Source organism: Heteronotia binoei, chromosome 1 (genome assembly GCF_032191835.1).
Source record: "Heteronotia binoei isolate CCM8104 ecotype False Entrance Well chromosome 1, APGP_CSIRO_Hbin_v1, whole genome shotgun sequence".
NCBI lineage: Eukaryota > Metazoa > Chordata > Lepidosauria > Squamata > Gekkonidae > Heteronotia > Heteronotia binoei.
The window spans coordinates 240,546,214-240,566,294 of NC_083223.1; positions in this window are offsets into that span (position 1 = coordinate 240,546,214).

The window sequence follows — 20,081 nt, forward strand, 5'->3', positions numbered from 1 at the left end:
GCCTGCTCTAATGCCGCTGCATGGCTTTTAAGAATTTCCTCTAATTCTTTTTCCTTTCCTTCTATCAGCTGGTCTTTTTGTGTAAGCTGTTCCTTGAGTTGTTTATTCAAGGCTGAGCTATCCTGCAGGGCCTCAAACAAACCCCATGTTACAAAAAGGTCTCTTTTGCCAGAGCTGATCTTTTTGTCTTGACTTAATTCGTCTAAGGTCTCTCGGAGGATCTGAAGGGGGTCTGGGCCTTCGCCAAAGGCTCCCTTCTTCCAAGGGTTATCTCCTTTCTTTATCAGCCATTTTTCTAGCTTGGGGAGTTCTTCCTTTGCGGCCAAGCGTTGCATGGCGGCGTAAATGTTAGTTTGTTTTCTTTGTTTGACTTTGGTTAGGGATTTTAAATGTCAAGCCAGCCGCCAGCTGCGCCTCGACCAAAGAAAGGGTAGTGAGCCAACCGCCGGTTGCGTCTCGACTACGGTTAGGGTAACGAGCCAGCCGCCGGCTGCGCCTCGACCAAAGAGAGGGTAGTGAGCCTACCGCCGGTTGCGTCTCGACTACGGTTAGGGTAACGAGCCAGCCCCGGCTGCGCCTCGACCAAAGAGAGGGTAGTGAGCCAACCGCCGGTTGCGTCTCGACTACGGTTAGGGTAACGAGCCAGCCCCGGCTGCGCCTCGACCAAAGAGAGGGTAGTGAGCCAACCGCCGGTTGCGTCTCGACTACGGTTAGGGTAACGAGCCAGCCGCCGGCTGCGCCTCGACCAAAGAAAGGGTAGTGAGCCAACCGCCGGTTGCGCCTCGACTACAATTAGGGTAACGAGCCAGCCGGCTGCGCCTCAACCCAAAAATGTTGCCCGTCAGTCAGATTGCATCGGTCCACTGGCCCGCCTGCCTTCTTGACTGTCGGGTGCCTTAGACTAGCCTTGGCCTAGGTTCGTGTAAGGACTTGTGGTGTGTGTGTGTGTAAGTGTATGAGTGTGTATGTAGTGTGTGTGCGTGTGTGCACTAAGCTCTAAAGAAAAGGGAGAAGGGAAGGGCGCTCTTTCCAGGTCTTAAACAATCCTAGCCTGTCCTGACATTCCCTCCCAAGATAGACGCGTTTAGAAGGCCTCGGGACGGCGGCCAGACTTCACGGGACTTCCCCCTTGCGTTCTATCGGGCTCAGTCCTCTTTCGAGGTGTCTGGCCTCCTAGGTGCGGCTGAGAAGTCCAGTTGAATGATAGAAATGGGGGCAGCCCAACCCACAATGATAGAGATGCTCGCTAGAGCCTTTCACACAGAATTCATTCACTCAATCACTCACGCAATAGCCTCGCTAGCAAGACTCTCTGAACGGTGCAACCTTACGTCTGTCTGTATGAAGACACGCGTGTCGACTCGCGTGCGTTCACACAAACAGGATAATGCCCGTATTCTCCACCAATTTCTGTTAGGGAAACTGCTCTCAAAATGAGATTGGGGAATTAGGTTGAGAGACAGCTAGCCCAATAGGAATCTTTGTTATCTGTGTATACCAGGCTCAACCACTCAGATAGTCAATGCTCAATAAAGGACTCTAATTTAATAAAATCAATTGTAATTTATTTGAAACAATAGTTCTTTCACACAAGGTACAAAAGCAATCACACATTCACACAGGTCTAAAGAAACATAGAGAGATCGATAGGGGAACATAAAAAGGATGGACGTACAGGGTGATACTACCTCTCGCAGGCTCCAAGGAAGACTCCGATGGCGACGAATGAGGGAATGGGGGAATGGACCCGAAACTGATCAGGAATCGGGGATGGATCTATACAGCGGGTTAAGGGGGTTGCTGAATAGAGAGCACACCTGTGGGTAGCTAGTCCACAGGTTATATAGAGTCACCTTAGTCCTGAGGGAATGGGAGGTGACTGGGAGTGGTAATGGGAGGTTCCGCTGATGACCAAGAAGGCTGGACATCGGCTAGACCAATGGCGAGTCCATGGCGACACCTGATTGGGTGTATGCTTCAACCAATGGACATCACCTTCATCCTGGGCATCCTGGAAACTTCCAAGTTGCGACAGGGCCTGGGGCGGCTCCAATGATATCAGTATGGGAATGGTTGGGTGATTGGGAGGAGATGGGATTAACTGGGAAGGTGACAATAGAGAATCAGATATGGACCTAGGTATTCCGGTGTAGACAAAAGGGCTTGGAGATATCAGGAGAGATCCTTCCTCTTTCTCATCATCTCCTGGGTGAAGCTTGTTGTTCAGGATATTACTTGGCAATCAGGATTAATAGTGGAGCCATTAATCCATTCATAAACTAGATAGGTTGCTTGCGGGCTAGGAATGACTCAAGGTGTGTACGTGAGGTTCCCACTAAGAAGGAATGAGGCCCGACCAGGCAGGAAGATGGCTACATGTGGCGTTAGCGAAACACAATGGCTTCCATGCTTAGCGCTTCAACACCGTTCGCCTGGACAGCTCCGTAGCGGCGTAGCCTCCTCCTCGCCATGGCGGATTCCACGCGGTAGCGGGGAAACGTTTGTGTGCGTCTGCAGACACTCTGTGCCTGTCTCAAGCACTTGTATAATGAGTAGATGGTACACATGAGTCCTATGTGGTCCTGGATAGTTTTACTCGCATTCACTGGCCAGGCGGATGCAAGCTTACTACTCCAGGCGCCCTGGCAACCGTATGTGTGTGTGACAGAGGGGTCATTTTCTCACATGATGTTCTGTATTCTTGGTACTTGGGGGGGCAGCAGTGGAATGGTGGGGTTTTTGTCACTGTGTGAAACAGAGTGTTGGACTGGATAGGCCATTGGCCTGATCCATATGGCTTCTCTTATGTTCTTAACCATGTTTGAGAATGGCAAGAAACTTTTGTGTACTTAAGCAAGGGAGTATGCTTATAAACAATGAAGAGGGGATAGTTATTCTTAACCTGTTGAAGGGTCTTTAAAGCTCATGCTTTAAGGTTTCTTGTAAAAAGGATTTCTTAAGAAATCATGAATACATATAAAATAAAGTTCAGAACTGCTCAATTGGATAGATCTGTAGGATTAGTGATAGAATAGACTTACTGACAAAGTACACATTCATGCCCAACTTCCATATTTAGGGAGCAAGCCTAAGCAGTTCTACTCAGAAGTAAGCTTCTCAGTTATTAACCAGAGCTTAGTTGCAGGAAGTGTCCTTTGGACAGCAGCCATAATTCCTGATATATAGCTAGACATATTTTCCTTAGCTGTAATGAAGAACTCAGAAGAAACAGTATTTGAGACCATAATCCTGAAATTTGTCCATTTATATAAATGAATATCAATTTATATGTTTCCTAAGTAGAGTGGATGCTCTCCTCTGAAACTGTAATTCCCAGCTATCCACCAGATATGAAGAGCCTTCATTTTCTCTTGATTGCCTTCTTCCTGATGCTTATGGCCACTCCAGGTAAAATGTAAGCAATATGTATGCATCTTGCAAAAAAGAACATTCCAAACTGAAGCTGGGGTTTATCAGATGGCTCGTTATATAGTGCAAATTCAGTGTTATTGCTGAGTTGGGGTTCATTGGAAACAAGATACAAATTAGATGGAGTGATACATTTCTGTCACATCAGCATCTTCTGAAACAAGAATTTGTGAGCACTGGATTTCACAGAAACAGCAACAGGATACATCCACCACTGAAATGGCTGGTACAGTTCACCAGCTGAAGATGAAGGACAAGGGGAGTCATGCAGAAAAATCTGTAATTGTCCTCAGTTGTTTTTTCTTAAAAAAATCAGATCATGGCACTACAACAATGTTATGCCTTCATGAATGGCATACGTGGGCTAGGTTTGTACTTGCTAGCTGCAGTGCCAAGTTGCTTGGGTGAATTGCCATTTGGAAGATATAACTCTACAGACAAAACATTTAATGTGATTTCACAACGCCATAGAAACTGAAGTTTTCCTTAATTAGAATGTTTACACATTCAACTGCCAGTAACCAAAGCAAAGAAATCAAGCAAAGTGTGTGCCATGCTTGAAACAGCCTTCTTTGTTCCATGATCAAAAAATGTAACTAGGAAGAAGAAGAGTTGGTTTTTATACTCTATCTTTTACTAACCAAAGGAGTCTCAGAGTGGCTTAAAATCACCTTCACTTCCTCTCCCCACAACAGACACCCTGTGAGGTAGGTGGGGCTGAGAGAGCTCTGAGAGAACTGTGACTGACCCAACTAATTTCATGTGAAAGAGGAGTGGTGAATCAATCCCGATTCTCCAGATTGGAGTCCACCACTCTTAACCACTACACCACACTGCCTCTCTAAGAATGCAATTCTCTAAGAGTGTAACTTACATCCATGAGCACAAGAAGCAAAACCTTGACATTTAGAGCATAGTTGTGAGGGCATGCATCTAGGGATTAATCCAACATTCTCCTCATCCACATTTCTGCCAAAAGTATAGATTTCTAAATTACTTGGTCTTGCTTCGGAGGTGGAGTTATGCTCTAGGAGACTTGTACAGAATGCTGTAGGTATGTAGTTTGCCACAGCTTCCAGTTCATGATGTATTTTGCTTCTCTGTATCACTAATAGTGTGCATTTATACAACACTGTGTGCATTTATACAACACTGCAATAAAAAGAAGCAATCTCCATGTGATCAAACATATCATGGTATCAAGAAGATTCTTGATTTATGATGACTTTTCTGAGCATAGAAGCATATGTGCACATCAGTGAAGCACTTAGAAAAATTCTTGATGCATTATTTTGTCAATGTATTTGCACATGTTGATTAGTGGAAATATGTGTGTGGAATACATAAAGGGGCAGAAAACTGCATCATACTGGGCATGCTGCAATTGTCAAAAGATTCAGGACAGGAAGTTCTTTGCTCAGTGAGTAACTAAATAGCAGAATTCACTGTCTAATGTACAGTAGAGCAGGCTACCTTTAACCTAGTCAGGGCCCAAACCCAATAGCAATGAGTGTTAGGCTTGCCAATCCCCAGGTCCCAGCAAGGGATCCCCATTTTTGCAGGCTCCTTCCCACCCCCAGTCAGCTGGCCAGCAGGAGGAAGCCCTGCCCCCACAGCCAGCACCTGCCTTTAGAACTAGAGGAACCTTGGAAAGGCTTGCTTTCTGGATGGTGTGTCTGTGCCTTTAAATCTAGGACCCAGCTGGGGTGAGCGGGCAGAGCAAGATGGCTGCTCCCAGTTAGCTGTGAAGCTGTAGCAGTCCAGAGACCCTCCATTTGTTTCACAATCCTTTTAGAAGACGTTTGCATAGTAAAGAAGAAACTAGAACCTCTGATGTAGCAGTCCAGAAACCCTCTGTTTGTTTCACAATCCTCTTAGAAGATGTTTGCATAGTAAAGGAGAAACTAGAACCTTTGCTGTAGCAGTCCAGAGACCCTCCATTTGTTTCACAATCCTTTTACAGGATGTTTGCATAGTAAAGGAGGAACTATAACCTTTGCTTTCCCTGTGTTAGAACTTGGAACTCGTGAGTAAATTGCTCCAGTGAGACCACACAAGTGTGGGAGATGGGCTGTTTGGGTATGAGGAGATGAAGGCTGTATTCAGGGGAACTGCACTGCTGTATTTTTATGTATTTATTTTGGGAATGGGAAAGTCTCCTGACTCTGCCCTAAAGTCTCCTAGCTCCACCCCCAAAGTCTCCTGGCTCCACCCCAAAGTCCCCAGATATTTTCTGAGTTAGATTTGACGATCCTAGTGAGTGTACAATGCATAGTAAAGAAGAAACTAGTGTGTGTACAATGAGAAAACGAGGATGTAGGAGTTCAAACCTGAGGCCCTGGTATTGGTTCCACTTCAGACCAGTGCATATAAGTTTCATTGAAAATGGAAGAGCCTGTTCAAATGCACAAATGGGTAGATTATGAAGTAAGAATACTGAACATGTAGTGACAGCTACAGTCATGTTGTCCTAATCTCTTAAAAGCTTGGTAGGCACTAAAGGAGTGTGGGAAGTACTGGAGTCATGCAACTAAGGCCAGAAAGAGTCAACCTGCTGATGCAGGGAGAGTTGCACTTAGAATCCAGCCTTCCTGCACCAGGAACCAAGCAGGTAAGGCAACTGAAGGCAACCTTTACGGATGTGGTGTCAGGAAGGATGCCTAGGGCACACAGTGTAGACAGTGCATTGCATAGAGTTAAGCACAGATACAATTGTGTGAGTGGAGCAAGAACTCTGGCCTTGAGCCATAGAATGGGAGGAAGAAGATATACTTTGCTTTCATGAGTGTTTCTTCCCCTCAGACAGCACTCATTCCACCAGCTTTAATCATAAAGAAGCAATTAACTTTTACTGGTGATTATGTTTGACAACCAGTTTTAATTGTTTTAATTGTTTGAGTAGATCTGCTTAGATCTTAAAGTTGCCACTGGACTCAAACTTTGTCCTACTGCTTCAGACCAGCAGGAAAATACCTCCAATGCTGTTTGTCAGTCCCATTTGATTCGCTAGAGCTTACTTCCAGGAAAGTGTCCTTACGACTGCAGCCTCTTCACTTGCACTGCATTTTCCCCATAAAATAAACGTATTTGAAACATTGTTTGCTTAGAAATCAATATTACACAGATATTTTACTTATAAATGGTGTACACTGAATAGATAAATAGCATTCCACAATGGTTAGGCTGCAAGAGTTACTGGCCCATATGGAAACTACAGGCAGCCTTTTCAGTGTCACAAAGAACAAATCAGGAAGCAGAATGACTGCACTACATTTTTATTATTATTTTTAGAAGAAGAGAGCCTTGAAGTAGCAAGAAATAACTTTATCTCATGATAGATCCCTTAAAACCCAAATCAACAGAAATTCTCATTTTTGTAGACCTAACCATGGACCGACAAGCCTTCAGATTTTCAAAGATGTTCCAGTACTCCCTCATGTCCTGTAGAAAGAAAAGAATTAGAAGAGGCAGTCTTTATTCACACCCAGACAAATGGAGAAAATAAAATGTCTTAATTGTTTGCTGAACCTGAACTACAAACATGAACCAGGAGGATTAAGCTCCCCTTGTGAAATATGGATTCCCAGATGATATGCAGAACAATTTTCTCCCACCCCCACAAATATGACACATGGGCAAGCTAAAGTAACAAAAAGGGGGAGCACAGTAAAAATATCTAAGATTCAACAAACCCAAACAACTGTGTTCAATGACATTACAAAAATTATACAATATGCAAAGAAATATATTCAACAAATGCTGGCACAATCCTTGTTATACAAATTCTGTTTGCAATAAAGTCCTTCCCACCAAGCAGTCTCTTTACTTTTTTTTTTTTTTAAGAAGAATTTTAGCAGTCTCTTAATGCTGTTCAGGTGGATATTATTAAGGTGGTCTAAAAAAATCCATCAATTCTACCTCACCATGGCTCCAAATAATAAAGGTATCATCTACAAACGAAAACCAGACTGTAGGTTTGTGGGGTGCAGATTTTAAATCTGTTTTTTTCAAAATATTCCATGTAGAAGTTAGCTATAACCGGACTGAAATAGGGGTCCCAAATCCCCCGCTAGGCCTGGAGACCCCCGATTTGGAGCCTCCTCCTCCCGCTGGCCATAAAAGGGAAAGCGGGGGGGGGGAGGGGGAGAACGGCAGCCCTTCGCACCCAGCCCCGATCGCAGCAGCCAGAGCTCTTCCGTTTTCTCAGGCTGCTTCCCGCCCCCAGTCAGCTGGCCGGTGAAGGGAGGGGAGCCCAGCCACGCCCCCAAAGGACCATGTGCCTTTGCACCTCCGGAGGTGAGTGAGTTCTGTCTCCTGCATCAGATTTCCCAGAAAGGGGGGGGGGAGGGGGGGAGGGGGGTGGAGAGGGAAACGTCTTCTCATAGGGTATAATGGGGAATTGATCTGGAGGTTTCGGGGGCTCTGGGGGAGCTGTTTTTTGAGGTAGAGGCACCAAATTTTCAATATAGTATCTAGTGCCTCTCCCCAAAGTATCCCCCAAATTTCAAAACGATTGGACCAGGGGGTCCAATTCTATGAGCCCCAAAAGAAGGTGCCCTTATCCTTCATTATTTCCTATGGAAGGAAGACATTTAAAAAGGTGTGCTGTCCCTTTAAATGTGATGGCCAGAACTCTCTTGGAGTTCAATTATGCTTGTCACACTCTTGTTCCTGGCTCCGCCCCAATGTCTCCTGGCTCCACCCTCAAAGTCTCCTGGCTCCACCCCCAAAGTCCCCAGATATTTCTTGAATTGGACTTGGCAACCCTAGGCTGAAACCATCCATTTATTCAAAGAATTCATTATCCCATTGGAAGTAACTGCTTGTCAAACAGTGGTGGAATAAGCTCCTCCATTAGCATGTCACAGCCCAGGAAGCTCTCGCAAGGTAATGACTAAGCCCTACCACAACTACCTGAGTAGATATAAATTACATACCTACCAACTTATTCTAAATTTGACCCAGAGAGAACTCCAGTTTCCTGGGTTACACCTCTGAGGATGCCAGTCACAGCTGCTGGCAAAACATCAAGTCTCAGAATGCCAAGACCACAGCCACACAGCTCGGAAAATCTACAACAGCCAATGGACTCTGTCTGTGAAAGCCTTCGACAACAAACTATTTCCATAGAAAGTGTAGCCTTACGTTTTACAACAGCGAGAGCCAAAGCTGCAGTTCCCAATGGTCACAGTTCCACGAGGACATGTCAAAGAACGGCAGCGTCCATTCATACGTGCACACTTTTCAGAGTCAGTCTCCCTAGACACACAGATAACCAAATGGTCAGTGCAGGACATACAAATGTCTATAACATTTTTGCACATCGTTCCCTAACAAGATATATCAGCAATTTTCTCAACATACTCATTGTAACGAATGCAATTATTATTACAATTAGCCTAGAGTTATAAATCAGTCACTCATTGTGATGAACAGAATTTTTATTACAATTTGCCTAGAGTAATAAATCACTCTGTGGAGAAACACCATTTTGGGCCTACGTTTGTCTGGGAGTGGCTAGAGGAGTCTCTCAAACTCTAGGCAGGCTTTGGGGCCTAGTCTATTGCTCCTTCCCCCTCCCCTCCTGTCTGGAAGCAGCAATTCTGAGGAGGCCTCCTAGAGAGACAGGAAGTCTTTCAGACTGGTCTCCCAGAAGGCTGCAGGAGGGAAAACCAGTTCCTGAGCGGGAGCTGGGTTTTATATTAGTGATTTTTGGTGGGAAGCCTTCAGTTTGAGTTGGGCTTTGAGTTCAGTCAGTTGGGTTGGTGAGTCTGTCTGTGCTGGATGGTATGGTCAGGGCAACTATAGTATAATAGGGAAAGAAGTAGCGTTTTTCCCTAGTTTGATTTATTTCTTCTGTTCACTATTTTAAAATGCCCGTATATAGTTGTAAATTTTAAATAAATGTTTTGTCTTTTTAAAAGGTAGGCCCTCTGAACCACATAGTTTCCCCAACCACCTTAGACCACGCTACTGCAAGAGGGGAGTCCAGGGAAGGGGGAAGGCATACAGTTGGCAAGGGGTCTCCCAAAGAAGGACTTTGGTCTCTGTCATAACTAGGTGCTGGGTTGGCAGAGGACCTTGAGACCAGGCCTCAGAACTGGCGAGGGAGATTGGGAGTCCTGTTCCTCTCAGTCAGGAACCCCTAAATTGAGCAGGTAATGGCAGCGTGCCCCAGTGGCGGGAAAAAGATAAGCTCCCTTCAGAAGTTGGCAACTCAAAACGGGATTGACAGGACTGGGTGTGAAGGCAGAATCGGGTTGGTTCCGTCACACACTCATTACCTTTTTTCAGAAATGGGATGTTTAAATGACCCTTTCATAGCATTTGTGTTGTACCTGAAAGCTGTCAATTAAGAAAAGAATGAAGAATATAATGTCCATTCTGCTTGTTTAACAATCATATTATAGAACATCCTCACTATAAAATACCTTCTTTATAAATACTTTCTTACATACAGGGCTTTTTTGAGCCAGAATGCACCGGAATGCTGTTCTGGCTGGTATGGGCAGCGTTCCAGCTGCCTTGGTCAGTGTTCTGGCTCAGCCCAGGGAGCTCAGCTGCACATGTGTGGCAGCCTCCTGACCTCATGCAGCCATGCTTGTGCGGTAGCCTCCTGATGACGGGGTTCAGGAGGCCAAGTTGCACTGAGTTCGAGTAAATTGCTCCCATCCCCTTTCTTCCCCCTCTTTCTTCCCTCCCTCCATCCCTTTCTTTCTTTCTTTCTTTCTTTCTTTCTTTCTTTCTTTCTTTCTTTCTTTCTTTCTTTCTTTCTTTCTTTCTTTCTTTCTTTTCCAACTCTCCTTCCTTTCATTAATTCTTTTTTTCTTTCTGTCAGTCTTTTTTTTCTCTATTTGCTTTATTTTCCACTCCCCCACTCTTTCTTTCTTTCTTTCTTTCTTTCTTTCTTTCTTTCTTTCTTTCTTTCTTTCTTTCTTTCTTTCTTTCTTTCTTTCTTTCTTTCTTTCTTTCTTTCTTTCTTTCTTTCTCCCTGTTTGCCTTATTTCCCACCCCCTCTCTTTCCTTCCTACCTTCCTTCCTTTCTCTCTCTGTCTCTCTCTTTCTGTCAGTCAGTCTTTTCCCCTGTCTATTTGCTTTATTTCTCTTTCTTTCTTTTTTTAAGCACTACACCTTGCTGGCTCTTGTGATCAAGTAGTGTGTTGGAATTTGATTATTTTTTCTGGGATGGCTATATATTTGTGGACTTTTTCCAATGCTATAATATCTTTTTTGAGGTGTGGTGACCAGAACTGTACACATTTCAGTCAACAAATAGATAACAAATAGCACTTTTGGTGATGTCAGAGGTGTGGCCTTGCATACTAATGAGTTCCTGCTGGGCATTTTCTACAAAAAAAAGCCCTGCTTTCATAACATAAGAAATCCCATAGAAAGTGTAGCCTTACCTTCTACAACAGCGAGGGACATGGCTGCATTTCCCAATGTTTACTGTTCCAACAGGACATGTTCGAGAATAGCAACGTCCACCCATACCGGCACACATTTCAGAGTCAGACTCCCTAGACATCACGGATAACCAAATGGTCAGTGCAGGATATTCAAATGTCTATAACATTTTTGCACATCATTCTCTAACACAGGGGTGTCAAACTCATTTGTCATGAGGGCCAGATTTGACACAAATGGGATTTTGTGGGGCTGAGCCATGTGATAAAATGTAATGCCAGGTAGCAGAGATATAAACTTTATAAAGGATACAGAAAAACACAATTAAAGATGTTATTTTTAACCTTAAAACATGCTTAAAATTATTGTGATAATTATTGTGATTTCAGCTTGCTTAGAGCTATCAAAGAGGTTCTGGGCATTTTTAAGTAAGCCTTTCTCAGCACTTGTATTGCATGTCTTTGTTATTCATGGAGGAAAGAATAGAGAAGACAACAGTGTTGTCTGTTCTGCTTCTTTTATTATCACACTAGAGGAAGTTCTTTCTCTGAAATATCTCATTTAAAATAAATATTCTGATACATAAAAACTGAAAATATTTCCATAGGGAGTTGAGCCTCACCTTCTACAACAACGATACACACTGTTGCAGCTCCCGGATCTCTTAGTTCCACGAGGACATGTGCCAAGATAGCAGTTATGGCCTCTACCTGTACACTTGTCAAAGTCATGTTGCATGATGTTTCCTGTACAACAATAATGATATTTGCAACACAGCATAGCCAAAAGAAATTTATATCAACTAATGAAGAATAACATTTGAAAGTTTAGCTTGGAAAAAGATGACCAACACTCAAGCAGGAAGCTGCTACAAGAGATCTATAACAGAAACTGTAACAGCTTGTGGCTATAATTACTAAAGACAAAATACAATTTATGAATAGTTCAAAATATTATTGTATGTTTTTTCTTGTCAATAATAACAATTACAAAATTTACATCTCAATACAAAGCTCTCCTGATGAATATATACAAACATAGACTCAAAGGAATTGATTCCCCACTCTGCAGGGATGAAAGCTGTCTTAAAGGGAAAGAATTCCAATACACATTGAATTCTCAAAGACCACAGTGAAAGTGAATTCTTTTAAAATAGAGAAATGGGGACATAAACTGCTTTCTTTGTGTTGTATATGTGATTGGAAATGTGTATACTGTATGGTGTTCTTGCCTGGCTCATTGGAGCCTTTGGGACTGAGCTTGGAGACTCAGGAACAATGGACTGTAGGGTCCAAATCCCTGCTGTCCTGCTCCAATCACGGGTTCCCTGCTGGTTTGACTGGTCCAATGGCATGCTAGTATAGGAACCTTGAATGTATATAAGTTGGCCCTATTGGCTTAGAATGCAGTCTTCAGTCTTAGAATGCAGCCCTATTCTATGCTGTGCTGAATAAAAAGAGCTATGATCACTACCACCTTGCCTCTTCATTGCATTGAACCTACTATATTCTACTATGAATTCCACAGGAGTGTCAGAAAGAGACTGCATCTCTATTTGAAAAGAATTCACTGTGGTCCTTGAGAAGTTGATGTGCATTGGAACTCTTTCCCTGTAAGAGAACTTTCATCCCTGTAGAGTGGGGAATTAATTCCTTCAAGTCTATGTTTGTATATATTCATCAGGAGCTCATTGTATTGAGATGTAATTTTTGTAATTGTTGTTATTGACAAGAAAAAGCATACAATAATATTTTTGAAGCATTCATAAATTGTATTTAGTCTTTAGTAATTATAGTCTCAAGCTGTTACAACTTCTGTTATTGGAAAAAGACAGCATGGTGAATATGACTAGAGAGTAATGCTGAGGAAAACATTAGGATTTGGAGATCACCTAGTGATCATTGCAAGATATAGGAGGGGGGATGCATTTTGTATAATACACAGTAATATATGTCATTCACTGATGGAAGTTGTGGTTTAAGTCACTATTAAGCTAAGCATATCAATGCTTGTTCTTTGACAGTGCAAATACATCTCAGAGAGGCCTGAGAGGAGCAGAACAGAGCAGAGCAGCTCTGAAAGGCTGAGACAGCTGGAGAAGTTGCTAAGAATTTCTGTGTTTTGAAAGACTTCATTCTGAGGCTTGGGTGACTGCTGAAAAGGCTGAGTTGTGATAGCTGGGGAACTGCTGTATGTTTGGGTGAGTGGGCTAAAGGTGAAAGTGATTGATTGATTGATTGATTGATTGATTGATTGAGAGTAATTGTTGATGATTGCTTAGGAGTGGTCTACTCCACCCTCTTTGCATTTTAAGCTGCGCCTTGCCAAAGGCACGAGAGCTAAAGGGCTCTTGGCCTGTGGCTCTTTGCCTGGGGGCTTCCTAAGGACCGGGAACCCAGATCCCTGATTTCCTTGTTCTCCCAATAAGGTAAGTTGACCTTCCAGAAGGGGAGCCACGTAAACAACAGCATTTAAAGAGGACTGTATATTTAATATATATATATATATATATCATGAAGGTAGAATGCCAGCAGGGGGGTGGGGGCTTTCCAGTGTTTTGCACTGAGTGTCACATGTATGACTATCTGCCCACAGGACAGAAGTCTTGGGTGTGTGCTCGATGCAAGGAGCTCCTGGTCCTCAGGGAACGAGTTCGTACCTTTGAGGCCGAGGTGACTGCCCTGGAGAAGCAGAGACGGTCAGTTAGGCAATTGGGGAAGACTCTCAGGGGCGTATTAGATGAGCCCCACTCTGAACATGGCAGCCCCGTTGCTGCCAGAGAGCATGAGGGTCGAGAGGGAACAGGGCACCTTGCTGAGGACAAGGGGAATGCGCCCTCAGAAGGGACCTCTTCTTCGGTTGGTGAGCAGGTATCCTTTCGCGCCAAGGAACCATCCCTGGGCAGGGGGAGAAGGGGGGTCTTGGTAGTTGGTGATTCGATCCTTAGGCAAGTAGACAGCTGGGTGGCAAAACCGCGTATTGACCGTATGGTGACTTGCCTGCCTGGTGCGAAGGTAGCGGACATTACACGTGTAGTAGATAGGCTGATAGTCAGTGCTGGGGAGGAGCCTGTGGTCGTGGTGCATGTTGGCACCAACGATGTGGGGAAATGCAGTCGTGAGGTCCTGGAGGAAAAATTTAGGCTGCTAGGTGGGAGACTTAAGGCCAGGACCTCCAAGGTGGCCTTCTCAGAAGTGCTACCTGTTCCACGTGCAGGGCAGGAGAGACAGGCGCCAATTAGAAGTCTCAATGTGTGGATGAGACGATGGTGTAAGGAGGAAGGGTTTAAGTTTGTTAGGCACTGGGATGCTTTCTGGAACAAGCGGGAGCTGTACAAAGAGACGGTCTCCACTTGTCTCCGGATGGAACCAGGCTGCTGGCGCTTAAAATCAAAAAGGTGGCAGAGCAGTTTTTAAACTAAATCTTGGGGGAAAGCCGACAGGAGATGGAATGTCTCTGGTTCGGGAGGATGGGGAAATGGCTGAGAAGCTGAATGCATTTTTTGCCTCCGTCTTCACCGTGGAAGATGAGAAGTGTTTGCCCGCCCCAGAACCACTAATATTGGAAGGGGTGTTGAAAGACCTGAGTCAGATTGAGGTGACAAAAGAGGAGGTCCTACAACTGATAGACAAATTAAAAACTAATAAGTCACCGGGTCCAGATGGCATACATCCGAGAGTTCTGAAAGAACTCAAAGTTGAACTTGTGGATCTTCTAACAAAAATCTGTAATCTTTCATTGAAATCTGCCTCTGTTCCTGAGGACTGGAAGGTAGCAAATGTCACCCCCATCTTTAAAAAGGGTTCCAGAGGAGATCCAGGAAATTACAGGCCAGTCAGTCTGACTTCAATACCGGGAAAGTTGGTAGAAACCATTATCAAGGACAGAATGAGTGGACACATTGATGAACACAGGTTATTGAGGAAGACTCAGCATGGGTTCTGTAAGGGAAGATCTTGCCTCACTAACCTGTTACATTTCTTTGAGGGGGTAAACAAACTTGTGGACAAAGGAGACCCGATAGATGTTGTTTACCTTGACTTCCAGAAAGCTTTTGATAAAGTTCCTCATCAAAGGCTCCTTAGAAAGCTTGAGAGTCATGGAGTAAAAGGACAGGTCCTCTTGTGGATCAAAAACTGGCTGAGTAATAGGAAGCAGAGAGTGAGTATAAATGGGCAGTCTTCGCAGTGGAGGACGATAAGCAGTGGGGTGCCGCAGGGCTCGGTACTGGGTCCCATGCTCTTTAACTTGTTCATAAATGATTTAGAGTTGGGAGTGAGCAGTGAAGTGGCCTAATTTGCGGATGACACTAAATTGTTCAGGGTGGTGAGAACCAGAGAGGATTGTGAGGAACTCCAAAGGGATCTGTTGAGGCTGGGTGAGTGGGCGTCAACGTGGCAGATGCGGTTCAATGTGGCCAAGTGCAAAGTAATGCACATTGGGGCCAAGAATCCCAGCTACAAATACAAGTTGATGGGGTGTGAACTGGCAGAGACTGACCAAGAGAGAGATCTTGGGGTCGTGGTAGATAATTCACTGAAAATATCAAGGCAGTGTGCGTTTGCAATAAAAAAGGCCAACGCCATGCTGGGAATTATTAGGAAGGGAATTGAAAACAAATCAGCCAGTATCATAATGCCGCTGTATAAATCGATGGTGCGGTCTCATTTGGAGTACTGTGTGCAGTTCTGGTCGCCGCACCTCAAAAAGGATATTATAGCATTGGAGAAAGTTCAGAAAAGGGCAACTAGAATGATTAAAGGGCTGGAACACCTTCCTTATGAAGAAAGGTTGAAACGCTTAGGGCTCTTTAGCTTGGAGAAACGTCGACTGAGGGGTGACATGATAGAGGTTTACAAGATAATGCATGGGATGGAGAAAGTAGAGAAAGAAGTACTTTTCTCCCTTTCTCACAATACGAGAACTCGTGGGCATTCGATGAAATTGCTGAGCAGACAGGTTAAAACCGATAAAAGGAAGTACTTCTTCACCCAAAGGGTGATTAACATGTGGAATTCACTGCCACAGGAGGTGGTGGCGGCCACAAGCATGGCCACCTTCAAGAGGGGGTTAGATAAAAATATGGAGCAGAGGTCCATCAGTGGCTATTAGCCACAGTGTGTATGTGTGTGTATATATATATATATATATATATATATATATATATATATATATATATATATATATATATATATATATATATATATTTGGCCGCTGTGTGACACAGAATGTTGGACTGGATGGGCCATTGGCCTGATCTAACATGGCTTCTCTTATGTTCTTATGTACCCTTATTCAGAAGTAATGTACCTGGGACTAGTGTTCCCTGTAAGCTGAGTTAGTGTGACTACCTCACAGTTTTTTAAACTTCAGCTCACAGATTTTTTTTCACTCAGGAAAAAAGACCCTTGAGCAAACTAATTCATTCAGTAGCTCACAACTCTACTGCCAGTAGCTCACAAAGAGTTTTTTGCTTTCATGAAACCCACAGCTTAGGGAGAGTATTGCCTGGGAAAACCAGTTGCACACCAGGACCTAGCTGAGAACTATGCAGAATGCCAGAAATATGGTACAAATGCTGAAAGCTCTTTCAATGATGGGATCTGCAGGAAAATTTGAGCCATAGAACCTGCTTTACTTAAAATTTAGCCTTGTGCACCACAGTAGGTGCAAGGGGTTAAACATCTCTTACATATTTCATAATTACCTGAGTCTTCTGGAACTCCATCTTGAATGCCTTGCAAAGATTCATCTTGGTCTTGAAGCTCAGGCAAACTTTCCGAGGTCTCTTCTGGTTGCAGCTCTTCCTCTGGATCTAACCCAGAGTCATGAGCCCTCACAGCAAAAAAGAAGCCAAACACAAAGAGAAGACAGAAGAACTTCATAGTGGTGGGTTTGTCAGCTAGGAACAGTTGCATGAATGGGTGACTGATGATGATGCTTCCACAGATAGAGCTGATGTCTTTATATACAAAATGGCCAATTGAAAGAAAGCCAAATATTCCTATGAACTATGTTTTGTTGAGTTTGAACCTGTACCCTCTCCCAATGCACTAGATGGGCCAGTGAATATCAGTGTTATCAGCATGGCATTTCAGATAGTTTTATTTATGTGCCAAATTCTCTTTGATGTTGCCTCCAACCTCAAGGCTCTTGCCTCCAAACTGCAATATGTCTATTTACCCTGCAGTTATTCCTAAGAACACCCCTGCTTCCCATCTGCTGTTTACAATTAGCAACTGATGCCTCCTGATTGGCATTTTTGATATATCCCTGACTGACATTTCCCCTTCACATTGTTGGTTCAGAAGAGCTCCAGTTCTAGGTGGGGGTATGCTGGTCCTTGCCTAACATTCAAATTAGACATGAGATTTATTTTTTTTAAGGAATTGTGTCCAGGAAACCCACAGGTGCAGGGAATAGCAGCAGCTTCTTCCTCTTCCTCTTCTTCTTCTATTTTTTTAAAGAAGATCCCAACTTGACCCAGAATGCTGCTGCAGGGGTGGAAAGATTCCTGCCTCCTCCCTGCCAAGCCGTGCCAAAATAGCAATAAGAAGAGTGGTACTTCATGTGGAGCAGCAAAAACAGGGAACATCCCCACTTTCTTTTGGCATGGGAAAATGGCTTAGGAGGGAAGGGAGGAGACCTTTATTTACAGTTAATATTTGCAATATTTGTTTTCTTTACCAAAGGTGCAAACAAAGCATAATTGGAGGCACCAGATGCTCATCCAAGACATCAGATCTGCTATCCTGCATCAGTTCCAGGGAGAAACCCTCTCCCTCAAGCTCATGCACTTTTCCCACAAGTGATGCCAGTCCTGGCTACTCCTTTCTGCCAAGAGAGATGGTCAATCAGCTTGACAGTTAAAACATCAGCATTTGGCCATGTCATAAATTTAAAGCAATCTCCTAATGTGCCACCCAAGTATTAAAGAATAACATGGGGAAAGTTCCATATCCTACGTTTACCACTCTTTCACTGTTTCCAAGCCAAGATGAAAAGTTGTAGAGCACACCTTTGAACCTCAAAATGATTTGACTTTAATCGCAGATGGAAAGGGAAAAGTCTTCCCCTTCTTTAAGCATCATCTTTTAGATGGCGTTCTTGATTAGCTTATACTGGTCAGAGGGCCAGTGGTCCAGCTTCCTATAAAGTTAGTTTACAACCATCTGGCACAAGTTTTTCTAAACATGGCCCATTAATACTGTCAAGATCAGTAATGGGTCAGGAACCATCTTGCTGCATCTGCTTTCTGCTGCTTTGTTACTTGGGCTAATTTGAAGATGGTAAACTGCTTGCATTCATGTATGTACGTGTATGTAGAAAGAAAATCACAATTGAAATGAGGATTTGCAGATCAAAATAGTGGGGACATGAAATCCTTAATTTAAAAGGCATCTTTTCATAGTAAAATATGCTACAGCTGCTGGTTCATTTTTAGTGTCAATGGATCTATTCTTGTGATGTGGATTTTCCCATAGAAGATGCTGCAATGTCTTGCCTCTTCCCTCAATATCTATCTTTTCTGTTTACCTTTTGATAATAAATTATAATAATCCCAACTGCATCTTATCTGATGGGGTCTTTTTTCTACTGTGCAGCTGACATACCTTATCTCTCTGTTATCTTTGGGCATATGTTTTCATCAGTTCTTCCTGCTGAAGGCTTTGGCTTAAGATGAGAAAGAACAATACTTAAAATAATTGATTGCCTATGCTGATGGTGTCATCAGGAAAGATTTGGATTTCTGGACCACAGCTTACTCTTGAAAGATGGTGGTCATCTATTGGGAGATGGTTTGTACCTTATGAAGGTAGGGGAAAAGATGTTTGCTAAGAGCCTTGGTAACCTAATAAGGAGGGCTTTATACCCATTATACCCTATACCCCATTATACCCTATGGGCCATTGAAATCAATGGCAAATAGGGTATATTTGAAGCCGCCTGGAGGGGAGGGAGTTTGAGGGAGAGCCCCCAAATTTGCAGGGGACCTGAAGGGGACTCTCCCCTACAAACCCCCCAAGTCCCAAAAAGATTGGGCCAGGGGGTCCAATTCCTGGGGCACCCAAAGCCAAACCTAACTTCACACCAGAGAATTCTCTATAGGACCCAAATGCACTATATACATCTATCTTCTCTATGAACCCTGCCACACAAAACACAATCTGCTTATTCTGTGTTGCTCTTTTGTTAAGCAACTCTGGCCACCCCTGGAGTAGACAATACTGACTTTGGTGGACCCAAGCACTGATTCAGTGTAAGGGAGCTTTGTGTTTGTGACTGGAGTAGACAATACTGACTTTGGTGGACCCAAGCACTGATTCAGTGTAAGGGAGCTTTGTGTTTGTGACTGGAGTAGATAATACTGACTTTGGTGGACCCAAGCACTGATTCAGTGTAAGGGAACTTTGTGTTTGTGACTGGAGTAGACAATACTGACTTTGGTGGACCCAAGCACTGATTCAGTGTAAGGGAGCTTTGTGTTTGTGTCTTCTGGTGCAATTTTGTTCTCAGATCCGGTATTTACTTCATCAGTATATGGGATAAGGCACTTTCTCAACTGTGCTGCATAATGCAGCCTATTTATTTTGTCCTGTTTGCTCTGTTGGCTCTATCTGCGCCACCTTCATCACTTTCGGGGTGTGGATCCCCCAGTGGGGTGGGCTCCCGACTCCCTCCGCCGGCTGTTTCTGATAGCCCTGCGCCCCCTCTTTCATTTGATATGTGTCCCGTGTGGGTGCCACCCTCCCGCCGGGAGATGCTGCAAAATGAGCCCCCTTGAGGCTTATGGCGGCAGGGCTCGGGGGAAGCGAGCTAGACTGCTGTTCTTTTGAGGGGTTATAGAGTGTTTCGAGCCCGTCCCTGTGGCATCGGTCCCATCGTTCTCTCTAGTCTTCTCACTTTGAAAAAAGTAAAAAAAGAGTTTTATTTAACTTTATTTCCCCCTTTCCCTCTCTATAAATAATCTTGGTGTTTCCAGCGGTGATATTTGGGGGATTTTTGGGGACGTCACAGGAAGTGCTGTGAGGTCACTTCCTGTTTCTGGCAGTGGCATTTGGGGGAAATGATGTCACAGGAAGTGATGTCACTTCCTGCTTCCGGCAGGTGGCGCGGGGGAAATGATGCCACAGGAAGTGATGTCACTTCCTGTTTCCGGCAGGTGGCGCGGGGGGGGGGAAATGATGTCACTTCCTGTTTCCGGCGGTGGCGTGGCGTCACCGTAAGTGACATCACCGTAAGTG